At 37.6% G+C, this 13,045-nt stretch overlaps 1 non-coding gene across 1 annotated transcript; it reads left to right on the top strand.

Moving 5' to 3' along the window:
* Nucleotides 1–2,462: 2,462 nt before the first annotated feature.
* LOC141676031 (small nucleolar RNA R71) lies at nucleotides 2,463–2,569 on the top strand. The gene has a single exon (XR_012556645.1). It is a non-coding gene; the product is annotated as a small nucleolar RNA R71 (small nucleolar RNA).
* Nucleotides 2,570–13,045: the final 10,476 nt, after the last annotated feature.

Genomic DNA, 13,045 nt, shown 5'->3' with positions numbered 1-13,045 from the left:
GCTCACATAAAAACACAAATAAATATGTCTTATATGAATAATCATGCAAAAATATGAATGAAAAATAATTAAACATGCAACATGAATCTATATGAATCTATATGGACACACACAAACTAATCCTTGCATTATCACCCCCAAACTTAAAATTTTCAATGTCCTCATTGAAGGTATTAATAAGGATTTCAGGCATACCTATTTAGCGGGAGGATCACCCTCTTCGGGTGGAGGATCAGGTGGCCAATCAACCTCGACACCAGTGTCTCGGAAAACAGTACCGAGAGCGTGCATCAAATCTTCAGCAAAACGTTGGTGGATGTCATGCATGGCCTCAATAGGCCGAATCAACCTTTTATACTGTGCATCCCCAAGACGAAACCTATCAACTATTTGCGGTGTACGAGAGGGACCCTCTGTAAGCACGGGATGAATCGGACAGTCACCCTTTAGATTATCATAGATATATTCCAACCCCTTGTAAGGGGATGCATCTGAAAATGCATAACTCAAATAACCTAGCAGTGGGTTGAGCTCAAGTGTGGGAGCTTCTTCAATCGATGGCTCGAGATGCTCCTGCCAAATTTTAAGCTCTGCTAACCTAAGAGAATCGAATGGCATATCCAACTTCCTCTTCCACGAAGGTGCATTCAAAACCTGCAGTTGCTCTGCTCCTTCTTCATCTTTAATAACCGATTCCCCTATTAAGGATCTCTCTAAGGTAGCTGACTTTGGCAATTGCTCAAGCTCCGAATTCACGACAGAGTCTACCCACTCTACTTTAAAGCACTGCTCTTTATCTGTGGGTAACTTTATTGCCTTGAACACACTAAAAGTGACCTTCTGATCTTGAACCTTCATCGTAAGCTCTCCTTTTTGCACATCAATCATAGTTCGGCCTGTAGCCAAGAATGGTTTTCCCAAGATAATGGGAATCTTCTTATCTTCCTCAAAGTCTAGAATGACAAAATCAGCAGGGAAGATGAGCTTATCCACCTTAACTAAGATATCCTTCACTACTCCTTGCGGATAAGTGATGGAACGATCAGCCAACTGCAAAGACATTTTCACAGGTTTTGGATCAGGTAGTCCAAGTTTCTTGAAAACTGACAAGGGCATCAGATTGATGCTAGCTCCCAAGTCACACAAACACTTGCCGAACGATAAGTTTCCGATGGTGCAAGGAATAGTGAAGCTTCCAAGATCTTTAAGCTTCAGAGGCAACTTCTGTTGCAGCACAACACTGCATTCCTCTTTAGAAGCAACGGTCTATAAGTCATCGAGCTTCACTTTCCGAGAGAGAATTCCTTTCATAAACTTCGCATAGCTAGGAATCTGTTCAAGAGCTTCAGAAAAAGGTATGTTAATGTGAAGTTTCTTAAAAACTTCCAAGAACTTAGCAAATTGCTTATCCAACTTCTGCTTCTGCAACGTTTTAGGAAAAGGAGGTGAAGGATAGACCTATTTTCCCCTGTATTACTCTCAGGAGGAGTGTTGACAATAGCTTTCTTCCTTGGTTCCACCTCAGCATCCTTCAGCACCTCTTCTTCAGCCACAACCTCATTTTCTGGAATTTTCAAGGGTGCAGATGCACATGTATTCTGGACAGAATTTTCAGACTCTTTGTTTTGTTGAATTTGGGGGCGTGCGACCTTTCCGGACCTCAAGGTGATGGCGTTCACGTGTTCGTTAACTTCCGTCTTATCTGGATTTGCTTCTGTATCACTAGGAAGCATTCCTAATGGTCGATTCAATAAGGCGTTAACAATTTACCCTATTTGGTTCTCCAGAGTCTTGATAGAAATAGCCTGACTTTGGCATATAAGAGCCTGCTTTTTGCACATAGGTCGCAACTCCTCCAATTCAGATTTCCTATTCGAAGATAGACCTGCACCTCTATGAGTTTATTGTTGAAGTTGGAGTTGTTGTCTTGGTGCATATTGCGATTGTTGGAAACCAGGAGGGTTGAATTGCTTTACTGCATACTGTTGATAAGGCTATTGCATCGCACTCTGATTTTCGCTCCAGCTGAAGTTAGGATGATTCCAGTTATCAGGATGATAAGTGGCTGGAGCTGGTTGCTGCGATCTCTGAAAGTTGCTCACAAACTTAGTTGATTCACTAGATACAACACATTGCTCCATCGCATGTGAACCTGCGCATAGCTCACAAACACTGGTTATCTGATTAACACCAAAGTTAGCCAGAGAATCGATCTTCATAGACAACGCCTTTAGTTGAGGAGAGATAGTCGTAGCTGTATCCACTTCCAGAACTCCTGCTACCTTGCCCTGTGGCAATCTCTGGGTTGGATACTGATATTCATTAGCAACCATCAGTTAATTAGACCAAAAGCTTCCTCATAGCTCTTTTCCCGTAATGCTCCACCTGATGCTGCATCAAGCATGGGTCTAGACTGTGCTCCCAACCCATTATAAAAACAATCGATGATCATCCAATTAGGCATGCCATGATAAGGACACTTCCTAAGCATCTCCTTGTAGCGCTCCCAAGCTTCACATAGAGTTTCGCTCGATTGCTGCGCAAATTGAGTAAGAGCATTCCTGAGTGCAACTATCTTCGCTATATGGAAGAATTTAGGAAGAAACTTATGAGCAAGATCCTCCCAAGTAGTGATAGAACCAGCTGGTAGAGAGTGTAACCAGCTCTTAGACTTGTCCCTCAGAGAGAATGGAAAAAGCCTCAGCTTTATAGCATCTTCAGAAAAATTGTTAAACTTGAAAATGTCACAGATCTCGATAAAATCCCTAATATGCATATTAGGATCTTCCGCCGGAGAACCCCAAAACTAGATTGAATTATGTACCATCTGAATCATGCCAGGCTTGATTTTAAAGGTATTAGCTACGATCGCTGGCCTGACAATGCTAGATTGAATGTCATTGATCTTGGGTTGAGAAAAATCCATCAACACTTTCGTTGGTGCTACTGGATCTCCCATTGTAATGAGTACCTGAAATACAAACAAGTAAACCGTGAAAGTAAAAGAATTCGAGTCAGTGAACTTTAACGACCACTGATGTCAAGCACATAAACTAAAAATTAACACCGAGTCCCCGGCAGCGGCGCCAAAAACTTGTTAGGACGAAAACACGCGCTAAAATTCACGCAAGCATAAGCGTTCGCAAGTAGTATAAAATATAAATCAGATTCGTTCCCACAGAGACTCTTTTTGGTTACTTAATATTATACACCTATGCAACAATGGTATGGCTATCGCTCAATGCTAAGATAATAACAAGTTGAGATGTTTATAACTAAGAAATAAACTATCATGCAATTAACTAAGAGATTAAAAGTGATTGAATTAACTATATGAGACAACATGAGATTCTAACTTCATTAAATACTTCATTCAAAGTCATTGTTCTTAACCTTAGCATGCAATGGTGATGACAACTAATCAGATAACACGAAACTAGTAAACGCCAACTTTCGTTGTACGAATACCCTACTACCAGATATTTACAAAAGAGATAGAAGCTGAATAGACACCAATTATGTTGAGACCCTATATGTCTATAGAATTTGACAACATAAAGGTTTAATGAACAAGTTATCTATTGTGATTACATAGGGCAAGTAATATGATTAAAATTACCTACGAATCATGCATAACAAATACATGAACCTATGCTAGCATGACAAGTTCTAAATCTCTATATTCACTTTCGCTTCAATGGAGATTAACACGCTATCTTATATGTTAGCTATGCACATAAGATGAATACGCACAACCAATACTAGAATATCAATCAATCACCACACACCAAGATATTGAAAAAAATTAACTATAGAAATCTATAAGTAAATCCGTTAGAACCCCACGATAAAGATCAGTTCATAACCGAACTCATCGTCACCAAGGGTTCCAATGAAAGTATGATAATAAATAATATAAGAGTACTAGGGTTCAAAGACAAATCGAAAACAAGCTTCCAAGTATCAACTATACTAAAGAAAACAAAAGTCTTCTTCTCTGTAGCCTTCTCGTGCTCTCTAGGTCTTATTGCTCTCCCCTCGCTCCGTGTTGTTAAAAATGTCTTTTTATTGATATATATAAGCTCCAGGATGACTACGACTCACAAAATCTTCAAATTTGACTAAAATCAGGATTCTGGTGCAGAAAAAGGGCGCGGGCGCGCTACTTTCGGCCGTGGCCGCGCTGGAATAGTGATTTCTGGAGCGCGGCGCGTTGGTTCTGGCACGACCGCGCTGGCCTTCTGGAAATTTTCTGACAATTCTTCTTTTGGCCGTATTTTGAGTTCTGCTCGTCAGAATCAGGCGATTCAACCGCCCACACGAAAATAACGAAATTCTCTACAATTTGGGAATGGCCTTGACTTCAGATTCTTGGATCGTTTCACAATATATTTAATAAAAGCTACATTCTTCCTGCAACTAGTGCCTGTAATGCACAAACACAAAAACACATCAAAAATACCAACAACTTGTGTTCAAAATACCAACTTAAGCTTGTAATGAAGCGTTCCAAGTAGATATAATATCTACTTATCAGAAACCATCAAGCGTTCCAAGTTGACCCGATTTTCAATAATTTGACCTATTTGGTAGGAAAACATTTTTTCGGCGATTTTACCTTATCAGATCAGTAGCTCTTTGATCAGCGATTTTTCGGCCGATTTTTCGGGAAAATTCCGTTTCTTAGAACTCTGAAAAACAAATATTTGGTTGATATGATAATTAAATTATATACTCCTTACTAATTAGGGAAACAATGTTTTATTAAGGGACAAAATTATATAAATATAAAAGTACAACAGTTTTGTACTCACCTAACACAAATAGACTTCTATTCTCTCTAATTTTATTTTCTCTAAGTTAGTGTTCATCAATCATTTATTTACTTTTAATTTGAAAAATATTTTCTTATCAATATTAAGTAATATTAAATAAATTACTGAAAAGGCTAATTATAAGATAATTATCAAATAATTATAATTATTATTACATTATATAAAATAACAAATATATCTTTCATAAGATAGTTATACAATTGTTTCACAGAAATAAAATTAATATGTTATATTTGTATAATAAGTATAACAATGCAGAACTATAATTATTATGGGAAATTTCATATTTGATTTAATCCCTTTTAACTACATAATTATTCTTTACAAGTATAAATATAATATTTCATATTAATATATTAATTTTGATCCGTGTTTCACAATACAAATACCAATTGAAGATTTTAATCTGCTTCGCACTTGTTATCCACTATCGATACTATTAAGCGAAATCACATGTTCTATTAGAACACAAAATTACTAAATCTTGGTACTCACTAAAAAACTTATATAACTATTTTTAAAATTTTATATAATCAAATCTCAGCTAATACGAATTGAATTCCACTCTCTGTATACTTTATTTTCACATTAATTTCTATTTGGTAGTGTTCATCCAAACGTCGATTTAGTTTTAAATAATTGTATTATTAAAAGCGAACATGTTAGATTAATATAACAAGTAAAATAATTAGGTGTATAGCTAGAAGTATAACTAGATTTATAAGCCATATTAGTAAAAAAAGAATTATACGGTGAAATTTTATAATTACACTTGACTTCAATTTCTTTTATTTACATAATTTAACAACATTTATTTATTTATTTATTTATTTTAATCTGTATTTTTACATGAATTATTCTGAGATTTAATTTTATGAAAATAATAACTTGATATCATTTTAATCTCGTCCTTGTGATTCGCACGTGTTGCGACCTAGTACTAATATAAGATCTTAAAAAGGGCATTCATTGCTAATATAAGATTCTAATATGAAATTCTGAAAATGATCTTCCTCTGCCAACCTAACAACTTGAAATTTTTGATGGACTGGTTCCTTACCATATGAGGATGTTAGAAATAAAATAGAATAATTTTTTCACCGACATTTTAGTGAATATCCAGGCCAAGGAGTTAGGTAAAATATTTAAATCCGCCGGGAGAATAAAAATTAATCTTATCGAAAAGGAAAGACAAGCTCAACAAGATGCGTGGGGTTGTTAAAGCTTTTAATCTAGGAGAGGCTAGTAAAACAATGATGATAATAAAAGGCAATCTGATTGGTTCATTATAAATTTAATTTTTTTATGCAAGAGATCATAAGTTCTTGGAGGCTAGGATACAATACATGTTAACGGAGTAATTTGTTTAACAAAGATTTAAGGTTCGCGATCGGAATCAAGATTTGCAGCGGTGGTTGGTAATCGGAGAAATCATCGGAGTGCGTTGATTTGTGCTTAAGAAATAGTTGAGATTGCTAGGATTTATGTTTTCCTTCTCAGAACTCTCAAAGACGTACCCTCACAATGTGCCTACGTAACTCTTTTTATAGAGGATCAATCCAGACATAGTATTTGGAGAATAAGAAACCTAGATGGACTTGGTTTCTCATCCCATGGCCCAATAAGAGTTGTCAAACCAAATTCCTATTATAACTTGAACATTGATTTGATTAAGAGTGCCTAGAAATGAGGCTTAATAACATCTAGAGGTGCATCAAACTTGCATATCTTCCACACCTAGAGGTGCGTCCAAGGATCACCACGGAGTTCTCAGGTTACGACCTTCTCCATCTCCTAACGCGGGGCCTGCTTGGAGACTCCAAAGCTTTTGTGAATGAAACTTTTATCTTTCATATCAATTTTTCGTAAACAAAGTTGCAATCTTCTTTCCGTAAAAATCTTTATAAAAAAAATGCTTAATGTGCGTCCGGAGCCATTACGGCGCCTAGTGTTGTCGCGGCGTCTCGTGCGGCTGCGGCGCCTGATGCTGCTGCGACACTCGGTGCTCATGCGATGCCCAGTGTTCTCACGACAACGCGCCTTATCTTCAAAAATATGTTTATTTTATGGCATGTCCTTACTACTTAGTTCCTTCTTTGTCTTAGCTGAATGATATTATTTCTCATCTTTTCACTCATTTAGCAAAGTTCACCCTTCGGTAGGGACTTTCCACTTTTCCACTTCTTTCATCATCTCCTATTATGAGTTATTGGGAGACATTTGGATGAAGCTACAAGTGAATTATATCTTCAGAGTAATCCATTTTGACCGTAAGATTAATCCAAGGATGATGTCCCGAACATGAGAGTGAGAGCCAAGGGGAAGAGCCTTATCACTGCTTTCAATGGGGAAAGAAAATTCCGTTCACATGAACCAAAATTCTTCTTTCCGTCAAATATTGAGTTTATTATTACTCCCACGAAGTCTCTGAGGCCTACGAAAGCACCATCCACTTTTCCACTTTTTTCATCATCTCCTCTTCTGAGTTATTAGGAGACATTTGGATGAAACTACAAGTGGATAATATTTCAGAGTAATCCATTTTGACCGGAAGATTAATCCAAGGATGATGTTCCGTACTTGAGAGTGGGAGCCAAGGGGAAGAGCCATATTATTGCTTTCAATGAGGAGAGAAAATACTCTTCACATGAGCTTTCTCACCCAGTGCTTATAGATGAGTCAAAGTTCTTCTTTCCGTCAAAGATTGAGTTTGTTATTACTCCTACGAAATCTTTGAAGCTTTCGGAAGCACAATGATAGATTGGATTGTGCTAGCACAAGCATCGAGTGCATTGGATGGTCGGATTGGTTATGCTATGGAGGACTACATGATGAAGAGAAAATGGGCTCGTCCACTTTCCTTCATGAGATGTCATCTCTTAAATTATGGTGAGAACTTCAGGATTCCTCGGATGGTTATATCATCGAGCTTAGCTTTGGTGCTCATCTTTCAAACTATATTCTCTCCACCCCGAGTATAGGGGTAAGCTTTCTATGCCCTCTACATCTTGCATCCTTTTTATACATGCTTCGTTATGATTTTCACGATATTATAACTACATATTGACTTTTATTTGAGGTGTGGGCCTCTGTAGAATTCCTTCAAGTTGTATGCACTTATCTATTTACCGCATTTTTTAGTTGGACTTCATGTTGTGAATCTTGTTGTATTTTGTAATCCCAATTTTGCCTTAGATTATTTTTATCTTGCAAAAACCAACCATGAAATGAACTTGTAAGCAAAATCATGTAACTCTAAAACCCTCCCCTTGGGAGGAGACCTTCACAAGGCGAGCCTTGGGAGGCGTATGGCTCCTGTGGGAGGTCTTGCACCTTCTTGCGTACCCGAAAGTTATTCTTTATAATCTTGTAATCCAAAATTAAAATGAGAAGACGCGTGAACTCATAGATCAAACAACTTAAAAACTTCAATATTGGAGGAGGAGCCCTTAGGAAGCTCCCTAGGGTTGGTGGAGGTTCCTCGGGAAGCTTTGCATCTTCTTTCGTGCTTGAACATCATTCTCTTATCTGTGTTAATCTTTTTAGAATTTTTAACAAAATTATATGACGGATGAATCTCTATATTGGGGAAGCACCCCCCTTGGGCGCGCCCTAAAGGGTGTAATGTTCCTCCGGAAGTCTTCTTGCCTTCTTGCATGATTGGACGCTCTTCTCTTTACATTTCTAATCTTTTCAAGACTGAAAATATATTTGCAAATGAACTTGTGAACAAAGCTGTAACTCATAAAATCTTCTTCTTGGGATGAGACCCCACTGGGCACTACGCAGGAGGTGTAGTACTTCTTCGGGAGTCTTCACTTCTCCCTCCTTACTTGGAAGTTACCTTCCTTAAATTGTTTCAATTATTTGAAAAATTAAAAACATGATAAAGATTAATCAAAGACAAACATGAATTTCTCAAATTCCTTCCTAGGGTGGACACCCCTCCGAGCGTGCCCTAGGGGGTGTAGAGCTTCCTCGAAAGCTTTGCATCTTCTATTTGCTTGAACGTTGTTCTTATTCTTTAATTTTATGGAAACTGTCTTCGACTTTCATGCGGCTTTTCCTTTACACTTTATATATTGAAATAAACATAACGATGAGAATTGATCTTCACGTCTTGAAATAAAAAACTTGGAAATTTCATCAATGATGCGTAACGCACTTTAGAGCAATATTCTCTAGCGTATGCACTACCCCCTAGATAGGAGGAATTTTATTGCTATTAGACTACTACTCAGGCTAAGCCCTACTTGAATCAACAATAAACCAATGTTCTAATATTCTATAAACCAAGTGGAATGCATAAACTGGGATCAAATTCTTCTTCCATCTCTTCATCTTCAAGCTCTTTCATCAAATCCCCCATCTTCTTTTTAACGTATACGCCTTCTTTTGGAGGGTCTTCAAAATTATATCCCTTACGACCAGAGTTGCATCTTACTTTACTTCGTCTTCAGTCTCCATGTCCTCAGCTTCCATATTTCCTTCATCTAACTCATCAAAAGAATATAACATGTTGATCCTTTCATTCCGGTTTGGGTTCTTCTTATAGAATTCTCTCACAGATTTGTTATAGCATTTCTTTGAGGCCGCTTAGAATCCCCGGACACATCCTATGCCGTTAGGGGTTAAAAACTTCATGGATAAGTGATGAATGGAGGTGACGACCCATATATCTTTTAAAAATGGTCGTCCGAGAAGAACAATGTGAGATGACTCATAACCACCACCATGAACTGGATGATATATTTTCTCAAGAGAGTGTCTTCTCCAATGGTGATATGGAGTCTCACCATCCCTTTAAGTTTCACCGCTTCTCCGCCAAATCCATAGATGTATATATTATTGTATTCTATATCTTTTTTGAGAAAACCCATCTTCTTGTCAACATCATAGTAAAGGATATTAACTAAGATTCCGTTATCGATGAACACATGATAGACATTCATTGCTCCAAGACATACAGTCACAACTAAAGTATCAATGTGAGGATGATGAACCCATTTGGAGTCTTCCTCTATGAAAGTGATGTCTTTTTTTTCCTTAGAACATCTTTGGAGGTCTCTCTTCAATATGATTAATGTCAATAAGTATAGGTCCTCATGCTTCTCTAGCATATTGATTCACCGCTCCATTTGTGTCTCCTACACAATGAGGTCCTCAAAAGATAGAGGGAATGCTTCCTGACTTGAAAAACTTAACATCATCGGCTTTCTCCCTTTCTTCCCTTAACACAATGAGGTACTCACAATACTTTTTCTTATCTTTGGTTTGTCATGTGGTTAAAGGAGCTGGTCTCCGAAAGATGCCTTTTCCCTTGTTAACTTCATAAATATGTTCGATGGACTCCGCCAAAGGGTGTAAGCGGTGGAGTATTTTTCATAGTTATTCAGAGGACTACATTCCTTCCTTTGACTTGATGTACTTTGTGCTCCCTCTGGTAGTTTGGAATAGGATATCTATCTTTTCTTTTCCCGTTCTTCACTTTTACAGCTTCATGAGACTCCACTTTCTTGTTGTCACTTAGTGATTCTTCAACAAACTTAAAGGACTCTACTTGCTCGTAGAATTCTCCAAGGGTGTTAGGACTCTTTCCTTGAATGTGTTTCCAAACAAATTTGCCTATACCAGCAATCAAGAAATTCTTCAATGTTTCGGCAGCGGCACCTCTTACGCCCGATACTTCAGCGTTGAATCTCTTAAAATACTCTTGTAAAGTTTCCCCTTCTTTTTGTCTTACATTCTCTAGGACCATCACTGATGGGGTGTACTGCACCGCATATTGGAATTGAGTTAGGAACATCACTTTCATTTGTTCCCATGACGAAATCATCTCAAGTCCCAACTTTTGGAACCAATGTTGAGCATTTTCTTTAAAAGTTTCCACCAATAACCTACATCTTGCCAAATCTTGCACCTGGTATATATCTAAAAGTTTCCACCAATAACCTACATCTTGCCAAATCTTGCACCTGGTATATATCTATCTCGATCTTGAACCTTCTCAAAAACTTCACCGGATCAGAATTTTCATAAAAGTGCAAGTCATGAGTGATATTCTTATATCATGTTGGTAAGGGTGCCTGTTGAGTGGCATTTATGACACTTTATAATGCTCTATTAAGCTTTGAATTGATGTATTTGTACTCAAGTTTTTAAGTGTTTTAATGTGTTTTCTAGTGTTTTTGCATTTCAGGCATTATCTAGGTAATCAGGTGAATTAGCATTGTTTTGATGCTAATTTAGTGTTAAGGTGGTGTTGGAATAAAAGCTTGTGGAAAGCCGTCTCGAAGCAGCAAGGAAAAGAAGAAATCAGATGTTTTTTTTCCAGAAGTACGGCGCGCCCGTGCTGGTCAAGGGCGTGGTCGTACCAGGTTTTTAGAGAGGCAGCGCGCCCGCGCTGCTCAAGCGCGCGGCCGCGCCGGGTCAGGATTGCAAAATCCTGATTCTATTCTAAGTACGATTGGAGAACTTCTATCTTGTATGGGGCTGCTATATAAATTCAAATAAAGGATGTTTTCAAGAGAGAAACGTACCAGAGCATAAGGAGAGCCATAAGAAGATCGTTTTAGCACAATTCAACAAAGAGGAAGAAGATCTTGTTTTTACTTGTGAATCTTTGTTCAAAGTTGTAAGTTGGATGCTAGTTTTCTTATTTATGAACCTTACTCTTATTTCGTACTTGGTTTCATTATTTATTCAGTATAAAGACTACGTTTATTATACCATGCTTTTATCAGAACTCACGTTGATGATGAGTCCGATTATGGGCTAATCGTTATCATGGGGTTCTAGCAGATTTATTTATGGATTTCTTTAGTTAAATTATTCGATACCTTGGTGTGTGGTGATTGTATGATAACCTAGTATTGGTTGTGCTTATTTATCTTATAAGACTCGTGAACTTATAAGATAGCGTGTTAATCTTTAATGAAGCGATAGTGAATTTAAGGATTTAGAACTTGTCATGCTAGCATAGGTTCATGTGCTATTGTTATGCATGATTTGTAGGTAATTTTAACCATCTTACTTACCATGTGTAATCATGATAGATAACTTGTGCTTCAAACCTTTATGTTGTCAAATTTTATAGACATATAGGGTCTCAATATAATTGATGTCTATATAGCTTCTATCTCTTTTGTGGATGTCTGGTAGTATGTTATTCGTGCAACGAAAGTTGGCGTTTATTAGTTTCGTGTTATCTGATTAGTGTCATCACCATTGCATGCTAAGGTTATGAACAATAAGGCTATTGAATGAAGTATTTAATAAAGTTAGAATCCCATGTTTGTCTCATATAATATACAAACCTCTTTAACTCTCTTAGTTATAATTGTTAGTTTAATTTCGTAGTTCTAATCAAACCCAAATTGTTATCATCTAAACATTGGATAATAACAATATCATCGGTGCATAAGTGCATAAATTACAAAGTTAACCCAGGCATCCTCTGTGAGAACGAACTAGAAACAATTTTATATTACTTGCGAACGCGTATACTTGCGTGAATTATTAGCGCGTGTTTAGCCCTAACAAGTTTTTGGCGCCGCTGCCGGGGACTGCAGTGTTAATTTTTAGTTTATGTGTTTGTCATAAGTGGTAGTTAAATCCCATTGACTAGGACATTGTTACTTATCTATTTTCTGGTCTTATTTTAGGTACTCTAGCGAGCGTATATGCATACGCGTTCACGGTCTCGTAAGAGAACTTTGGATAAAGCCGAGGAAGAAGTTGTAGTGGTTCGAAGGGAAGTTTTTGAAGAACAAGAGAAGCTAGAAGAAGAAGAGAAAGTTGAGGAACCAATTATAGTAGCGATGGGAGATCAAGCAGAAAATCTTAAGGCCTTGATGGACTACTCTCGACCTAAGATCAATGACATTCAGTCGAGCATCATCAAACCAGCCATCTCGGCTAACACTTTTGAGATCAAGTCAAGCACGATTCAGATGATACAGAACTCAGTTCAGTTTGGGGTTTCTCCTACTGAAGACCCCAACATGCACATCAGGGATTTCATCGAGATCTGCGATACTTTCAAGTTCAATGGTGTGACTGAAGATGCTATCAAGCTGCGACTATTCGCATTCTCTTTGAGGGATAAAGCAAAGTGCTGGTTACATTCTCTACCACCAGGGTCTATCACCACCTGGGAAGATCTGGCTCAAAAGTTTCTCACTAAATTCTTTCCTATGGCGAAGACTGCT

Source organism: Apium graveolens, chromosome 7 (assembly GCF_009905375.1).
Source record: "Apium graveolens cultivar Ventura chromosome 7, ASM990537v1, whole genome shotgun sequence".
Taxonomy (NCBI): Eukaryota; Viridiplantae; Streptophyta; class Magnoliopsida; order Apiales; family Apiaceae; genus Apium; species Apium graveolens.
Note: the sequence above shows the minus strand (reverse complement) of the source record. Positions and strands in the feature narration are given on the sequence as shown.